The following is a 19,277-nucleotide window of genomic DNA, read 5'->3' as shown; positions in this document are numbered from 1 at the left end:
ATTTTTTGATGGGGTTGTTCATTTTTCTGTTATGGAGCTGCATGAGGTGCTTGTATATTTTGGAAATTAATTACCTGTCAGCTGTTTCATTGGCTATTATTATCTCCATTCTTAGCCTTATGAGGGCTGTCTTATCATGTAATACCTATCGGATTTTAAAAGAATAGAACATATTCAAAAATCATATTCACCTTCCATTAAAGCTACATGTCTGTAATGTAGTATAAATACTTATGCATTTTGAAACTTTAAAATTCATGCAACTGCTTTAATCAAAAGCACATGTATGTGTTTTAATAGGTGCAAGTAGGATGAATTAGGATGCGGGCTTTGTGGGTTTTGTCTTCTTGCTCTCACTGTTTTCCTCCACCTCACATATCCACCTCTTCTCTGCATCATATAGACAAAACACTGAATTGCAGAATCTTAGATCCAGGAGTACTCTTGTTGTTGTTTATTCATTTGTCATGTCTGACTCTTTTGCAGCCCCATGGACTATAGCCTGCCAGGCTCCTCTGTCCATGGGATTTCCCAGGCAAGAACACTGGAGTGGGTTGCCATTTCCTTCTCTGGGAAGTGTTCCCAACCCAGGGGTCAAACCCAAGTCTTTTGCATTTGTACACAGATTCTTTACCACTGAGCCAGCAGAGGCTTCCCAGATTATTTATTTCTTAGGCTGTGCCAGGTCTTAGTCGCAGCCCTTGAGTCTGTAGTTGTGCATGTGGGGTGGAGTTCCCTGACTAGGGATTGAACCCAGGCCTCCTGCGTTGGGAGTGTGGAGTCTTAGCCACTGAACCACTGTGGAACTCATATGAAAATGTTAGTCTTTCGGTTGTGTCTTACTCTTTGTGACCCCATGAACTGTAGCTCACCAGGCTCCTCTGTCCATGGAGTTCTCTAGGAGAACTCAGGAACTAAGAATACAGGAGTAGGTAGGCATTTCCTTATCCAAGGATCTTCCTGAGCCACAGTTCAAACCCTGGTCTCCTGAATTTAAGGCATATTCTTTACCATTTGAGCCACCAGAGAAATCTGAAGGGCCCTTAAAGGCCTAATTTTATCATTTCCCATTGAGGATACAGGGTTAGAGAGGTGATTGGTATCTTGGATGACATGTGGAAATTTCAACACTAATTTTCGTAACCTTCTTTCTCTCTCTTCACCCAGAACTAAAGGTAGTCCCTTTGGTGTTAACAAGGAAAGCTAGAGTTGAAACTGTAACATATTTTTCAAATAAGGCAACCTAAACACAAATCATGTTTTGAGCAAGCTGCATTCACTGTTCACACGTAGCTTTTTTAAAAATTAAATTTATTTATTTTTCATTTTTTGGAGAGCTGGTTTGGTGGTGCTGAATTCTCTCAGCTTTTGCTTGTCTGTAAAGCTTTTGATTTCTCCTTCATATTTGAATGAGATCCTTGCTGGGTACAGTAATCTGGGCTGTAGGTTATTTTCTTTCATCACTTTAAGTATGTTTTGCCATTCCTTCCTGGCCTGAAGAGTTTCTATTGAAAGATCAGCTATTATCCTTATGGGAATCCCCTTGTGTGTTATTTGTTGTTTTTCCCTTGCTGCTTCTAATATTTGTTCTTTGTGTTTGATCTTTGTTAATTTGATTAGTATGTGTCTTGGGCAGGTTTGATGCAGGATATAGAAAGCTTGGGGCTGGTGCACTGGGATGACCCAGAGGGATGGTATGGGGTGGGTGGTGGGAGGGGGGTTCAAGATGGGGAACACTTGTATACCCGTGGTGGATGCATGTTGATGTATGGCAAAACAAATACAATATTGTAAGGTAAAAAAAAATAATAATAATAATGATAAAATAAATAAAAATTAAATTTATTTATTTTTAAATTGAAGAATAATTGCTTTACAGTATTGTGTTGGTTTCTGTGAAAAATCAATATAAATCAGTCACAGGTGTACCTATGTCCCCCCACCATGAGCCTCCCTCCCGTATCCCTCCCTAGCCCATCCTTCTAGGTTGTTACAGAGCCCTATTTTGAGTTCCCTGAATCATACAGCAAATTCCCATTAGTTATCTATTTTACATATGGTAATATATGTTTCCATGTTACTCTCTCCATACATCCCACCCTTTCCTGCCTGCCCCGCCCCCGCCCAAAGTGTCCATAAGTCTGTTCCTATGTCTGTGTCTCCATTGCTTCCCTGAAAGTACAGTGTTCATTGCAGCACTATGAGAAACGCTGGGCTGGAAGAAGCACAAGCTGGAATCAAGATTGCCGGGAGAAATAGCAATAACCTCAGATAAGCAGATGACACCACCCTTATGGCAGAAAGTGAAGAGGAACTAAAAAGCCTCTTGATGAAAGTGAAAGAGGAGAGTGAAAAGGTTGGCTTAAAGCTCAACATTCAGAAAACTAAGATCATGGCATCTGGTCCCTCACTTCATGGCAAATAGATGGGGAAACAGTGTCAGACTTCACTTTTTGGGGCTCCAAAATCACTGCAGATGGTGATTGCAGCCATGAAATTAAAAGAAGCTTACTCCTTGAAAGGAAAGTTATGACCAACCTAGATAGCATAGTGAAAAGCAGAGACATTACTTTGCCAACAAAGGTCCATCTAATCAAGGCTATGGTTTTTCCAGTGGTCATGTATGGATGTGAGAGTTGGACTGTGAAGAAAGCTGAGTGCCGATGAATTAATGCTTTTGAACTGTGGTGTTGGAGAAGACTTGAGAGTTCCATGGACTGCAAGGAGATCCAACCAGTCCATCCTAGAGGAGATCAGTCCTGGGTGTTCATTGGAAGGACTGATGCGAAAGCTGAAACTCCAATACTTTGGCCACCTCATGCAAAGAGTTGACTCATTGGAAAAGACTCTGATGCTGGGAGGGATTGGGGGCAGGAGAAGAAGGGGACAACAGAGGATGAGATGGCTAGATGGCATCACCGACTCGATGAACATGAGTTTGAGTGAACTCCAGGAGTTGGTGATGGACAGGGAGTTCTGGTGTGCTGTGATTCATGAGGTCACAAAGAGTCGGACACAACTGAGCGACTGAACTGAACTGAGTACATGGAAACAGCCTAGACATCCATCAGCAGATGAATGGATAAAGAACCTGTGGTGCCTATATACAAGGGAATATTACACACACACAGGTTTTAATTTACTAAGTGTTTCAGTTTCCTTACATGTGCTGCTTTTAACTGAAATAATCTCTATTTCACCTGAGTGTCCATGTGTGCATATGTTTATATGTGCAGGTGTGAACATATACATATTTGTATCTTTAACTTGACTTCAGTGAGTTCAATCAAATTCTTTTATTTCTTTTTTTAAAAATTAATTAATTAATTTTAATTGCAGGCTTATTACTTTACAATATTTTAGTGGGTTTTGCCATACATTGACATGAATCAGCCCTGGGTGTACATGTGTCCCCCATCCTGAACCTCCCTCCCACCTCCCTCCCCATCCCATCCCCCTGGGTTGTCCCAGTGCACCGGCTTTGAGTGCCCTGTTTCATGCATCGAACTTGGACTGGTGATCTATTTCACATATGATAATATACATGTTTCAATGCTATTCTCTGAAATCATCCCATCCTCACCTTCTCCCACAGAGTCCAAAAGTCTGTTCCTCATATCTGTGTCTCTTTTGCTGTCTCGCATATAGGTTCATTGTTAGCATCTTTCTAAATTCCACATATATGCATTAATATAATGTATTGGTGTTTTTCTTTCTGACTTACTTCACTCTGTATAATAGGCTCCAGTTTCATCCACCTCATTAGAACTGGTTCAAATTCATTTTTTTAATAACTGAGTAATATTCCATTGTGTATATGTACCACAGCTTTCTGGTCCACTTGTCTGCTGATGGACATCTAGGTTGTTTCCATGCTCTGGCTATCATAAACAGTGCTGCAATCAACATTGGGGTACACGTGTCTCTTTCAATTCTGGTTTCCTCGGTGTGTATGCCCAGCAGTGGTATTGCTGGGTTGTATAGCAGTTCTATTTCCAGTTTTTTAAGGAATCTCCACACTGTTTTTCATAGTGGCTGTACTAGTTTGCATTCCCACCAACAGTGTAAGAGGGTTCCCTTTTCTCCACCTCCTCTCCAGCATTTATTATTTGTAGACTTTTGGATAGCAGCCATTCTGACTGGCATGAGATGGTACCTCATTGTGGTTTTGATTTGCATTTCTCTGATAATGAGTGATGTTGAGCATCTTTTCATGTGTTTGTTAGCCATCTGTGTGTCTTCTTTGGAGAAATGTTTGTTTAGTTCCTTGGCCCATTTTTTGATTGGGTCATTTATTTTTCTGGTATTGAGCTGCATGAGCTGCTTGTATATTTTTGAGATTAATTCTTTGTCAGTTGCTTCATTTGCTATTATTTTCTCCCATTCTGAAGGCTGTCTTTTCACAATGCTTATAGTTTCCTTCTTTGTGCAAAAGCTTTTAAGTTTAATTAGGTCCCATTTGTTTATTTTTGCTTTTATTTCCATTACTCTGGAAGGTGGGTTATAGAGGATCCTGCTGTGATTTATGTCAGAGTGTTTTACCTATATTTCCCTCTAGGAGTTTTATAGTTTCTGGTCTTACATTTGGAAGTGAAGTACTAGATATAAAAGCTAGAAAGAGAAATTGGGCATGCCTGACTCTTTTTGTCCAGCTATGTAGTGACAGATGTCATCTTATTACACTTTGCTTTACTGAGCTTCAAAATATTGTGTTTTTTTTACAAATTCAAAGTTTGTAGCAACCCTGTGTTTTCAGATGATAGCATTTAAAAACAATGTATTAGAGGATAGTTGATTTGCAATGTTGTGTTAGTTTCAAGTGTACAGCAAAAGGAATCAGTTATGCATATACATGTATCACCTCTTTTTAGATTCTTTTCCCATATAGATCATTACAGAGTATTGAGTATAGCTCCCTGTGCTATAAGGTAGGTTCTTATTTGTTATCTATTGTATATATCATGCGTGATCAAACATGTGTACTCCATCGTATCTGACTCTTTGTGACTCTATGGACTGTAGCCTGCCAGGCTTCTTTATCCATAGGACTTCCTGGGCAAGAATATTGAATTGGGTTGACATTTCCTACTCCAGAGAATCTTCCCAACCCAGGGATCGAATCTGTGTCTCTTCTGTCTCCTGCATTGGCAGGCAGATTCTTTACCATTGAGCTACCTGATGTGTATATGTCAATCCCAATCTCCCAATTTATCCTTCCGCCACTTCTCCCTGAGTAGATGGTTAGCATTTTTTGACAATAAATTATTTTTTAATTAAAGTACATACATCATTTTAAACAAATTGCTAAAGCACACTTAATAGACCATACACAGAAGTCACTCAGTCGTGTCCGACTCATTGCGACCCCATGGACTGTAGCCCACCAGGCTCCTCGGTCCATGGGATTTTCCAGGCATGAATACTGGACTGGGTTGCCATTTCATAGTATAGTATAAGGATCCCTGGTGGCTCGGATGGTAAAGAATCTGCCTGCAATATGGGAGACTAGGTTTTGATCCCTGGGTTGGGAAGATCCCCTGGAGGAGGGCATGGCAATTCACTCCAGTATTCTTGCCTGGAGAATTTCCATGGATAGAGGAACCTGGCAGGCTATGGTCCATGGGGTTGCAAAGAGTCAGACACGACTGACTGACTAAGCACAGCACAGAGTATAAACATAACTTTTATATATACTGAGAAATGAAAAATTTTGTGTGACTCACTTTGTTGGGATATTTGATTCCTTGCAGTGGCCTGGAACTATGCCCACAAAATCTCTGAAGTATGCCACACCTTGGTGTTCGATACATACATGTGATAATTTAATATGCCTGTTTAAAACTGGGAGAGAGGTATATTTAGATTGCAGCGAGAGTGGAGATGCAACTCCATCTGATGTATTCTTTGATGGTTGTCAGTTTACAACCTGTTAAAAGAAATAATGTCATACATATGTTGGGCTCTTGATGCATGAGATCAGTGATGTAGAAAAGAAAGGAAAAAAGAAATTGTGTCAGTGCAGACCACATAGTTTGATGTTTGTAGAGAGCTGCATGGAATCCTGTATCTGTAGAGTGTGAAGTTTAATTATGAAAGTGGTGGTGGGGGGTAATACAGTTAAAGAACAAGGCAGTAAAGAGGACATGAATAACCATAGAGCCTGGACTTTACTTTTCAAGCTGTGGCAACACCCGAAGTATGTTGAAACAATAAAGGTGGTCAATGTTTCATTTCCATCCTGTAGTCAGAAGTTTGGCGAATGGGTTTAAGGATAGCAGACTGAGAATCAATGAAGATTTTGCCTCATTCCAAGAAACAGGCAGTAGGCAAGTGGACTGCACTTGTTTTACTGAGAATGGAGAGGGGGAAGGATTGATAGATATTTGAAATCAACAGGATTTGCTGTTTAGTAAACTAGAGAGTGACAAAGATAACTGTCAGGTTTCTTCTTTTTTTAAATTAACTTATAGTTGATTTAGAATGCTGTGGTAGTTTCAAGTGTACAGCCAAGTTCGGTTGTACACACACACACACAGCTCTAAGTCTGCAGTCATTTGAGCCAACTTCACAAGTCCATCTCTGGTGATCCTTCCCTCCTAAATAAATGCCTTACTGATTACAACTAGATCATGATTACACATGTACCATAAATATTCTCTCATTTGATACAGATAGTTCTTCTCTAATTATTTTAAATTGTTATATTTTTAATTGCCCACTAGCCTTAATATGTATTGTATGTCTATGAAAATGCCAAGTTCTTAAATCCCTAGATTGAAATGATAGGATCTGGTAAAGGAAACCTATTTCTGTCACCAACACTAAAATAAATCTAGGGTTAAATTTTCTGATCAGCCGTACATCCATGTCCTGAGTTGTGATTAGTGAATCAGGATGGTGATGATCATGATCATTAATGTTAACTTTTCAAACACAGAATATATTTTTAAGTTGTACAACATTTCATGACTAACTGGGTTGAATGGTTGAAATGTTTACCTAGTTAGATTCATGTGTCCCAAACACATAGTAAATCAGCAAACAGTAGATTTTTTTCCATAGTATACTTGGAGTATTTCTAGCTCTGCTTTTGAAATATAAATGCATTATTTTCCTGTAAAAATACCATTTACACCAGAGTTTTTTGTTCATGATATATTTCAATGTCAGAGTCAAAATAACTTGAATTTAATTATTACTCTCAAATTGCACTAAATCATTAATTTGACATATGCTATTAGTTGATACACTATTCAGTATTTTTTCATTAGTAAGACATTTCATTACTATAAATTAGTACTAATTATAAAATAATTAATTAAGAAAAAGCCATATCAACCAAAAAAATTAACAGTTCCTTGCTAACCACTGAGATATCATCTATTAAATTTATAAAACATTAATTTATACTAGTTAAGAATGAGATTTCAATTTCAAACAATTATACTTTGCTTTTGGTGTGGGTTTAAACCTGATCGAAGTAATAAGACAATGTATTCTCACTATAAAGTTAGACACTAGGCAATGATTCTTTATCTGTCTACTTAATATTAAAATAAATTGACTCAGATCATGTACTATTGGATGGAAGACGCAGGCTATGGTATAAGTTAAGAGTCAGAAGAACCAGTTCAGGAAACAAATCATCCCACAGACTTTACATACCCCGAGAAATGGAAAAATCATAAAAATACATCTCAGCCAGATGTAATGCCTTATGGTGGTCAGTGTTGGGTTCCAAAGGAGAAGATTTCCTGGACTAAAGACACAGTCTTGGTCACTAAGAACTTTGTGTAGGAGAGATTTTATTAAAGTGAAAGAATGGGGAAGGCTTCTGACATAGACATCAGCAGGGGGTCGAAAGAGTATCCGCCCTAACTAGTTTGAGCAGGGCATTATATACTTTTCAGCTGGCTGCTGAAAATAGATAAAAAGCAACTGGCTGCTCCAGGTTGTAAAAGTTCCAACAGACCCTTTCCCAAGGCATACATCTTGAGATAACTTTAGTTCAAGATTAGCCAGAAGGAGCCAGTTCTAGTCAATGTGTCTCTGGGCAAGATATATTGTTTCTGAGAAAACAGGTTCTCAGGCAAAATTTGTTACAATTATAATTATTAACATGGAGCCTAAGAAAAGCCTACCCATGAGTAAGATATATTATTGCGCTGAGTAATCATTAGCTCCAAACCTAAAGAAAGGCTAAGTCTCAAGCAAGATACATTGTTGCAGTATCAGTTCAGTTCGGTCCATCAGTCCTGTCCAACTCTTTGCGACCCCATGAATCGCAGCATGCCAGGCCTCCCTGTCCATCACCAACTACTGGAGTTCACTCAGACTCACGTCTATCGAGTCCATGATGCCATCCAGCCATCTCATCCTCTGTCGTCCCCTTTTCCTCCTGACCCAATCCCTCCCAGCATTAGAATCTTCCAATGAGTCAACTCTTAGCATGAGATGGCCAAAGTTTCAGCTTTAGCATCATTCCTTCCAATGAACACCCAGGACTGATCTCCTTTAGGATGGACTGGTTGGATCTCCTTGCAGTCCATGGGACTCTGAAGAGTCTTCTCCAACACCACAGTTCAAAAGCATCAAGCATCAATTCTCCAGCACTTAGCTTTCTTCACAGTCCAACTCTCACATCCATACATGACCACTGGAAAAACCATAGCCTTGACTAGATGGACCTTTACTGGCAAAGTAATGTCTCTGCTTTTCAATATGCTATCCAGGTTGGTCATAACTTTCCTTCCAAGGAGTAAGCGTCTTTTAATTTCATGGCTGCAATCGCCATCTGCAGTGATTTTGGAGCCCCAAAAATAAAGTCTGACACTGTTTCCACTGTTTCCCCATCTATTTCCCATGAAGTGATAGGACCAGATGCCATGATCTTAGTTTTCTGAATGTTGAGCTTTAGCCAACTTTTTCACTCTCCTCTTTCACTTTCATCAAGAGGCTTTTTAGTTCCTCTTCACTTTCTGCCATAAGGGTGGTGTCATCTGCATATCTGAGGTTATTGATATTTCTCCTGGAAATCTTGATTCCAGCTTGGGCTTCTTCCAGTCCAGCATTTCTCATGATGTACTCTGCATATAAGTTAAATAAGCAGGGTGACAGTATACAGCCTTGACATACTCCTTTTCCCATTTGGAACCAGTCTGTTGTTCCATGTCCAGTTCTAACTGTTGCTTCCTGACCTGCATATAGGTTTCTCAAGAGGCAGGTAAGGTGGTCTGGTATTCCCATCTCTTTCAGAATTTTCCACAGTTTATTGTGATTCACACAGTCAAAGGCTTTGGCATAGTCAATAAAGCAGAAATAGATGTTTTTCTGGAACTCTCTTGCTTTTTCCATGATCCAGTAGATGTTGCCAGCTTGATCTCTGGTTCCTCTGCCTTTTCTAAAACCAGCTTGAACATCAGGAAGTTCACGGTTCATGTATTGCTGAAGCCTGGCTTGGAGAATTTTGAGCATTACTTCACTAGCATGTGAGATGAGTGCAATTGTGCAGTAGTTTGAGCATTCTTTGGCATTGCCTTTCTTTGGGATTGGAATGAAAACTGACCTTTTCCAGTCCTGTGGCCACTGCTGAGTTTTCCAAACTTGCTGGCATATTGAGTGCAGCACTTTCACAGCATCATCTTTAAGGATTTGAAATAGCTCAACTGGAATTCCATCACCTCCACTAGCTTTGTTAGTAGTGATGCAGTACAGGGTGTAAAAGAAACATGTCCTAAGGCAAAGGAATGTATAAAATAATGTTTGCTTCCTCCTCCTTCAGGGGCCTTGGACTGCCTATCTGCTTGCATAATCTTTACCTCTCTAAGATGGAACAGAAGAATTATTATCAAGAGATTTGCAAAACAGCTCCATAACTCAAGGATTTACCCCAGCATGAAAGAATGAATGTGGGAAACACAGAAGAGTTGAAGGAAGAGCTTCCTGTCCAAGAAAATTTCCACCAATATTTTCTTCAAATATCCAAAGATGACACAGACTACTGTGGATGGGTCCCACACGAAGGCCAGAGTGCTGGTGGCAGGATCCATCTCCTGGACAATATGGTGGTTTTATTGATTCAGACCTTGTGGACCAAGTGGCAAAGAGTATTGGAATACTATCTACCAAGATGAATGACCAGAAAAGGAGTTCAGACAATCATTTGTAAAATGTGGCAACTGATCTTTTCATCCATGTTTTTACCTTCTAAATTTGTCTACCTGTTTTAGTCTCCTGAACTCGATATTTATGTTTAAAAGTGTTAAAAGACTATATACATATATGAAAGTGAAGTGAAAGTGTTAGTTGCTCAGTCGTGTCCAACTCTTTGCAACTCCACGGACTGTAGCCTGGCAGGCTCCTATGTCCATGGAATACTCCAGGCAAGAATATTGGAGTGGGTTATCATTTCTTCTTCCAGGGCATCTTCCTGACCCAGGGATCAAACCCACGTATCCTGTATTACAGACAGATTACCATCTGAGCCATTAGGGAAGCCTGTGTGTATGTGTGTAATGTATTTTGAAAATTACTAAATTGAGAGTATTGACTGTGAGTTCAGTTCAGTTCAGTTCAGTCGCTCAGTCGTGTCCAACTCTTTGCGACCCCATGAATCACAGCACGCCAGGCCTCCCTGTCCATCACCAACTCCCAGAGGTCAATCAGACTCACGTCCATCGAGTCAGTGATGCCATCCAGCCATCTCATCCTCTGTCGTCCCCTTCTCCTCCTGCCCCCAATCCCTCCCAGCATCAGAGTCTTTTCCAATGAGTCAACTCTTCACATGAGGTGGCCAAAGTACTGGAGTTTCAGCTTCAGCATCATTCCTTCCAAAGAAATCCCAGGGCAGATCTCTTTCAGAATGGACTTGTTGGATCTCCTTGCAGTCCAAGGGACTCTCAAGAGTCTTCTCCAACACCACAGTTCAAAAGCATCAATCCTTTGGCGTTCAGCTTTCTTCACAGTCCAACTCTCACATCCATACATGACCACAGGAAAAACCATAGCCTTGACTAGACGGACCTTTGTTGGCAAAGTAATGTCTCTGCTTTGCAATATGCTATCTAGGTTCGTCATAACTTTTCTTCCAAAGAATAGCAAGAAGAGATGAGAAAGCCTTCCTCAGTGATCAATGCAAAGAAATAGAAGAAAACAACAGAATGGGAAAGACTAGAGATCTCTTCAAGAAAATTAGAGATACCAAGGGAACATTTCATGCAAAGATGGGCTCAAAAAAGGACAGAAATGGTATGGACCTAACAGAAGAAGAACATATTAAGAAGAGGTGGAAAGAATACACAGAAGAACTGTACAAAAAAGATCTTCATGACCAGATAATCATGATAGTGTGATCACCGACCTAGAGCCAGACATCCTGGAATGTGAAATCAAGTGGGCCTTAGAAAGTATCACTATGAACAAAACTAGTGGAGGTGATGGAATTCCAGTTGAGCTATTTCAAATCCTGATAGATGATGCTGTTAAAGTGCTGCACTCAATATGCCAGCAAATTTGGAAAACTCAGCAGTGGCAACAGAACTGGAAAAGGTCAGTTTTTATTCCAGTTCCAAAGAAAGGCAATTGACTGTGAAGGAGGAGGCAAAAAGTTTACATTGTCATGAGAAGGAAAAATAGTTTGATACACTGTGTTTATAGTTTTGTTTCTCAAGTTTATTATTTCTTCTAAGCTTCAACAGTTAATAGTAAGATGAAAGTTGATGTAGGGTATTTCCTTCACATATTTCAAGTACCTTGTCCTTTGGAAACTAGCAGATTTAGAAACTGCATTTTTTTTTAAATTTTATTTTATTTTTAAACTTTACAATATTGTATTAGTTTTGCCAAATATCAAAATGAATCTGCCACAGGTATACATGTGTTCCCCATCCTGAACCCTCCTCCCTCCTCCCTCCCCTCCCCTCCCTCTGGGTCGTCCCAGTGCACCAGCCCCAAGCATCCAGTATCGTGCATCGAACCTGGACTGGCGACTCGTTTCATACATGATATTATACATGTTTCAATGCCATTCTCCCAAATCTCCCCACCCTCTTCCTCTCCTACAGAGTCCATAAGACTGATCTATACATTGGTGTCTCTTTTGCTGTCTCGTACACAGGGTTATTGTTACCATCTTTCTAAATTCCATATATATGCGTTAGTATACTGTATTGGTGTTTTTCTTTCTGGCTTACTTCACTCTGTATAATAGGTTCCAGTTTCATCCATCTCATTAGAGCTGATTCAAATGTATTCTTTTTAATGGCTGAGTAATACTCCATTGTGTATATGTACCACAGCTTTCTTATCCATTCATCTGCTGATAGGCATCTAGGTTGTTTCCATGTCCTGGCTATTACAAACAGTGCTGCGATGAACATTGGGGTACACGTGTCTCTTTCCCTTCTGGTTTCCTCAGTGTGTATGCCCAGCACAGCAGGATCCTCTATGACCCACCTCCCAGAATATTGGAAATAAAAGCAAAAATAAACAAATGGGACCTAATTAAACTTAAAAGCTTCTGCACAACAAAGGAAATTATTAGCAAGGTGAAAAGGCAGCCTTCAGAATGGGAGAAAATAATAGCAAATGAAGCAACTGACAAACAACTAATCTCAAAAATATACAAGCAATTCCTACAGCTCAACTCCAGAAAAATAAATGACCCAATCAAAAAATGGGCCAAAGAACTAAATAGACATTTCTCCAAAGAAGACATACAGATGGCTAACAAACACATGAAAAGATGCTCAACATCACTCATTATCAGAGAGATGCAAATCAATACCACTATGAGGTACCATTTCATGCCAGTCAGAATGGCTGCCATCCAAAAGTCTACAAGCAATAAATGCTGGAGAGGATGTGGAGAAAAGGGAACTCTCTTACAATGTTGGTGGGAATGCAAACTAGTACAGCCACTATGGAGAACAGTGTGGAGAAACTGCATTTTTAAAAAGTTCTTACTGTGAATTGTTTTCTGTGTTATCAGATATCCTGAGTATTTGCTTGAAAAGGCTATCTCTAATAAAAATCCGCAATTATGATGCTTATAAAAGATTAGTTTGAGAATTTGGGCTGTGAAAGATATCTCAGATATATATTTTGAATGCATATTGTTTTCATTTAAGGAAAGAAAGTTATCTATTTTTAGGGTTAACAGTGGGCAAGAAAAACAAGGTAATCACTGAGGAGAAAAAAATTCTGGACGTTGGGAAATTTGGGTATATAAAGTAGCATTGACTGTATCTTAACACCTATTTTCATAATTAGCTTGCTTTCAAAGTAGTTAAAAGATTCTGGTGTTTCATTCTCACATGGTAGCATTTTGACAGGGCATTATTTCACAATTATAAATATATATGCACCCAACATAGGAGCACTGCAATATGTAAGACAAATACTAACAAGTATGAAAGGAGAAATTAACAATAACACAATAATAGTTGGAGACTTTAATACCCCACTCACACCTATGGATAGATCAACTAAACAGAAAACTAACAAGGAAACACAAACTTTAAATGATACAATAAACCAGTTAGATCTAATTGATATCTATAGGACATTTCTTCCCAAAACAATGAATTTCACCTTTTTCTCAAGCGCACACGGAACCTTCTCCAGGATAGATCACATCCTGGGCCATAAATCTAGCCTTAGTAAATTCAGAAAAATTGAAATTATTCCAAGCATCTTTTCTGACCACAATACAGTAAGATTAGATCTCAACTACAGGAGAAAAACTATTAAAAATACCAACATATGGAGGCTGAACAACACGCTGCTGAATAACCAACAAATCACAGAAGAAATTTAAAAAAAATCAAAATTTGCATAGAAACGAATGAAAATGAAAACACAACAACCCAAAACCTGTGGGACATTGTAAAAGGAGTCCTAAGGGGAAAGTTCATAACAATACAGGCATACCTCAAGAAACAAGAAAAAAGTCAAATAAATAATCTAACTCTACACCTAAAGCAACTAGAAAAGGAAGAAATGAAGAACCCCAGGGTTAGTAGAAGGAAAGAAATCTTAAAAATTAGGGCAGAAATAAGTGAAAAAGAAACAAAAGAGACCGTAGCAAAAATCAACAAAGCCATAAGCTGGTTCTTTGAAAGGATGAATAAAATTGACAAACCAATAGCCAGACTCATCAAGAAACAAAGGGAAAAATCAAATCAATAAAATTACAAATGAAAATGGAGAGATCACAACAGACAAAACAGAAATACAAAGGATCATAAGAGACTACTATCAGCAATTATATGACAGTAAAATGGACAACGTGGAAGAAATGGACAAATTCTTAGAAAAGTACAACTTTCCAAAACTCGACCAGGAAGAAATAGAAAATATTAACAAACCCATCACAAGCATGGAAATTGAAACTGTAATCAGAAATCTTCCAGCAAACAAAAGCCCAGGTCCAGATGGCTTCACAGCTGAATTCTACCAAAAATTTAGAGAAGAGCTAACGCCTATCCTACTCAAACTCTTCCAGAAAATTGCAGAGGAAGGTAAACTTCCAAACTCATTCTATGAGGCCACCATCACCCTAATACCAAAACCTGACAAAGATGTCACAGAAAAAGAAAACTACAGGCCAATATCACTGATGAACATAGATGCAAAAATCCTTAACAAAATTCTAGCAATCAGAATCCAACAACACATTAAAAAGATCATACACCATGACCAAGTGGGCTTTATTCCAGGGATGCAAGGATTCTTCAATATCTGCAAGTCAATCAATGTAATACACCACATTAAAAATTGAAAAATAAAAACCATATGATTATCTCAATAGATGCAGAGAAAGCCTTTGACAGAATTCAACATCCATTTATGTAAAAACTGTCCAGAAAGCAGGAATAGAAGGAACATACCTCAACATAATAAAAGCTATATATGACAAACCCACAGCAAACATTATCCTCAATGGTGAAAAATTGAAAGCATTTCCTCTAAAGTCAGGAACAAGACCAGGGTGCCCACTTTCACCATTACTATTCAACATAGTTTTGGAAGTTTTGGCCACAGCAATGAGAGCAGAAAAAGAAATAAAAGGAATCCAAATTGGAAAAGAAGAAGTAAAACTCTCACTGTTTGCAGATGACATGATCCTCTACATAGAAAACCCTAAAGACTCCACCAGATAATTAGTAGAGCTAATCAATGAATACAGTAAAGTTGCAGGATATAAAATCAACACACAGAAATCCCTTGCATTCCTGTACACTAATAATGAGAAAATAGAAAGAGAAATTAAGGAAAGAATTCCATTCACCATTGCAACAAAAAGAATAAAATACTTAGGAATATATCTACCTAAAGACACTAAAGACCTATATATAGAAAACTATAAAGCACTGGTGAAAGACATCAAAGAGGACACTAATAGATGGAGAAATATACCATGTTCATGGATTGGAAGAATCAATATAGTGAAAATGAGTATACTACCCAAAGCAATTTATAGATTCAATGCAATCCCTATCAAGCTACCAACAGTATTCTTCACAGAGCTAGAACAAATAATTTCACAATTTGTATGGAAATACAAAAAACCTCGAATAGCCAAAGCTATCTTGAGAAAGAAGAATGGAACTGGAGGAATCAACCTACCTGACTTCAGGCTCTACTACAAAGCCACAGTTATCAAGACAGTATGGTACTGGCACAAAGACAGAAATATAGATCAATGGAACAAAATAGAAAGCCCAGAGATAAATCCACACGCATATGGACACCTTATCTTTGACAAAGGAGGCAAGAATATACAATGGATTAAAGACAATCTCTTTAACAAGTGGTGCTGGGAAATCTGGTCAACCACTTGTAAAAGAATGAAATTAGAGCACTTTCTAACATCATACACAAAAATAAACTCAAAATGGATTAAAGATCTAAACGTAAGACCAGAAACTATAAAACTCCTAGAGGAGAACATAGGCAAAACACTCTCCGATATACATTACAGCAGAATCCTCTATGACCCACCTCCCAGAATATTTCACACCAGTCAGAATGGCTGCAATCCAAAAGTCTACAAATAATAAATGCTGGAGAGGGTGTAGAGAAAAGGGAACCCTCTTTCACTGTTGGTGGGAATGCAAACTAGTACAGCCACTATGGAGAACAGTGTGGAGATTCCTTAAAAAACTGGAAATAGAACTGCCTTATGATCCAGCAATCCTACTGCTGGGCATACACACTGAGGAAACCAGAGGGAAAGAAACACGTGTACCCCAATGTTCATCACAGCACTGTTTATAATAGCCAGGACATGGAAGCAACCTAGATGTCCATCAGCAGATGAATGGATAAGAAAGGAGTGGTACATATACACAATGGAGTATTACTCAGCCATTAAAAAGAAACATTTGAATCAGTTCTAATGAGATGGATGAAACTGGAGCCTATTATACAGAGTGAAGTAAGCCAGAAGGAAAAACACCAATACAGTATACTAACACATATATATGGAATTTAGAAAGATGGTAACAATAACCCTGTGTACAAGACAGCAAAAGAGACACTGATGTATAGAACAGTCTTATGGACTCTATGGGAGAGGGAGAGGGTGGGAAGATTTGGGAGAATGGCATTGAAACATGTAAAATATCATGTATGAAACGAGATGCCAGTCCAGGTTCGATGCACAATACTGGATGCTTGGGGCTAGTGCACTGGGATGACCCAGAAGGATGGTATGGGGAGGGAGGAGGGAGGAAGGAGGAGGGTTCAGGATGGGGAACACATGTATACCTGTGGTGGATTCATTTTGATATTTGGCAAAACTAATACAAATATGTAAAGTTTAAAAATAAAATAAAATAAAATATTAAAAAAAAGGAAATAAAAGCAAAAATAAACAAATGGGACCCAATTAAACTTAAAAGCTTCTGCACAACAAAGGAAACTATAAGCATTATTTCAATTTGTTACCCAGTGACAAGATTTTGAAAACTACTAAAGGAAAAAAGACAGAGAAGGCAATGGCAGCCCACTCCAGTACTCTTGCCTGGAAAATTCCATGGACAGAGGAGCCTGGTGGGCTGCAGTCCATGGGATCACTAAGAGTCGGACACGACTGAGTGACTTCTCTTTCACTTTTCACTTTCACGCATTGGAGAAGGAAATGGCAACCCACTCCAGTGTTCTTGCCTGGAGAATCCCAGCGACGGGGGAGCCTGGTGGGCTGTCGTCTATGGAGTCACATAGAGCCAGACACGACTGAAGCGACTTAGCAGCAGCAGCAGCAATGGAGAAATGAGAAACAAAGCCAAGCAGATGAAGATGCTGCTGCTGCGAAGTCGCTTCAGTCGTGTCCGACTCTGTGCGACCCCATAGACGGCAGCCCACCAGGCTCCCCGTCCCTGGGATTCTCCAGGCAAGAACACTGGAGTGGGTTGCCATTTCCTTCTCCAATGTGTGAAAGTGAAAAGTGAAAGTGAAGTCGCTCAGTCATGTCCGACTCCTAGCAACCTCATCGACTGCAGCCCACCAGGCTCCTCCCTCCATGGGATTTTCCAGGCAAGAGTACTGGAGTGGGTTAGATGAAGATGACCAGGTAACAGAGCTATACTCAGCTGAATAAAATCAGGATGCACTGGAAATTTAATGAGCACTGATAAATTCAGTGTAAGTAATTTGATTCCAAAATATTAATTCATGATCATATTTAATGGGAAAGTAAGTTAGTATTATACATGAAGAATTCAACATGGTGTTACCAGTTGATTGTGCCTGTGCTGATTTCTACCTGCATATGTATTTTCTTTGGCTAGAGCATTATTTTATTTATTTTTAAGTGTGAATGTTTTTAAATAAAGCATATGTTACCTACTTCAATGTGTTTTAAAATTTGAAAGCTATTCAGACTTCCCTGGCAATCCAGTGTTTAAGACTCTGTCCTTCCAATGCAGGGAATAGGGGTCTGGTCCCTGGTCAGGGAACTAAAACCCCGTATGTCATGTGGCGCTGTCAAAAAAAAACACTTTTTTTTTTTTTTTGTAAATTTGAAAGCTACTCACAATATAAGAAACGTATTTTATATTGTTGCACAGACTCCCCCCATACACACACACATGTATCAACATGCAGACAGACAAATACAGAACAGTACTTATCCTCATTTCATCCGTGGAATATATTCTGATGGTTTTAGTCTGGTCTAGTCTACCCTCTCCTACCCTACTCAATTATATTCTTTCATTTAAAGGGCTGGCGATGGCCCACTGAAATCAAACTGAAGTCTGAAAAATATGACCTACTCTCTTATCCTTGGCAAATGTCGACATTTTCATTACCTTTCTTGCCCTCAAAAATATTTGCAGTTTTGAATCCCTAAATAAAGGAAGAAAAATTTGCTCTAAAGTCTGGAGAGAATAATTTTCAAAACTGGCCAGCTGACCAGAGTGAGAGTAATAATGTTGCAGGGGGGAGCAGAATCTTAGATTCAGGAAGAGAAGATCAATATTTTAAATATTGCTTAAAGACCTATATATAGAAAAACTATAAAACACTGGTGAAAGAAATCAAAGAGGACACTAATAGATGGAGAAATATACCATGTTCATGGATTGGAAGAATCAATATAGTGAAAATGAGTATACTACCCAAGGCAATTTATAGATTCAGTGCAATCCCTATCAAGCTACCAACAGTATTCTTCACAGAGCTAGAACAAATAATTTCACAATTTGTATGGAAATACAAAAAAACCTCGAATAGCCAAAGCAATCTTGAGAAAGAAGAATGGAACTGGAGGAATCAACCTACCTGACTTCAGGCTCTACTACAAAGCCACAGTTATCAAGATAGTATGGTACTGGCACAAAGACAGAAATATAGATCAATGGAACAAAATAGAAAGCCCAGAGATAAATCCATGAACATATGGACACCTTATCTTTGACAAAGAAGGCAAGAATATACAATGGATTAAAGACAATCTCTTTAACAAGTGGTGCTGGGAAATCTGGTCAACCACTTGTAAAAGAATGAAACTAGAACACTTTCTAACACCATACACAAAAATAAACTCAAAATGGATTAAAGATCTAAATGTAAGACCAGAAACTATAAAACTCCTAGAGGAGAACATAGGCAAAACACTCTCTGACATACATCACAGCAGGATCCTCTATGACCCACCTCCCAGAATATTGGAAATAAAAGCAAAAATAAACAAATGGGACCTAATTAAATTTAAAATCTTCTGCACATCAAAGGAAACTATTAGCAAGGTGAAAAGGCAGCCTTCAGAATGG

This window comes from Bos javanicus, chromosome 16 (genome assembly GCF_032452875.1).
Source record: "Bos javanicus breed banteng chromosome 16, ARS-OSU_banteng_1.0, whole genome shotgun sequence".
Lineage (NCBI taxonomy): Eukaryota > Metazoa > Chordata > Mammalia > Artiodactyla > Bovidae > Bos > Bos javanicus.
This window is presented reverse-complemented; position numbering follows the sequence as displayed.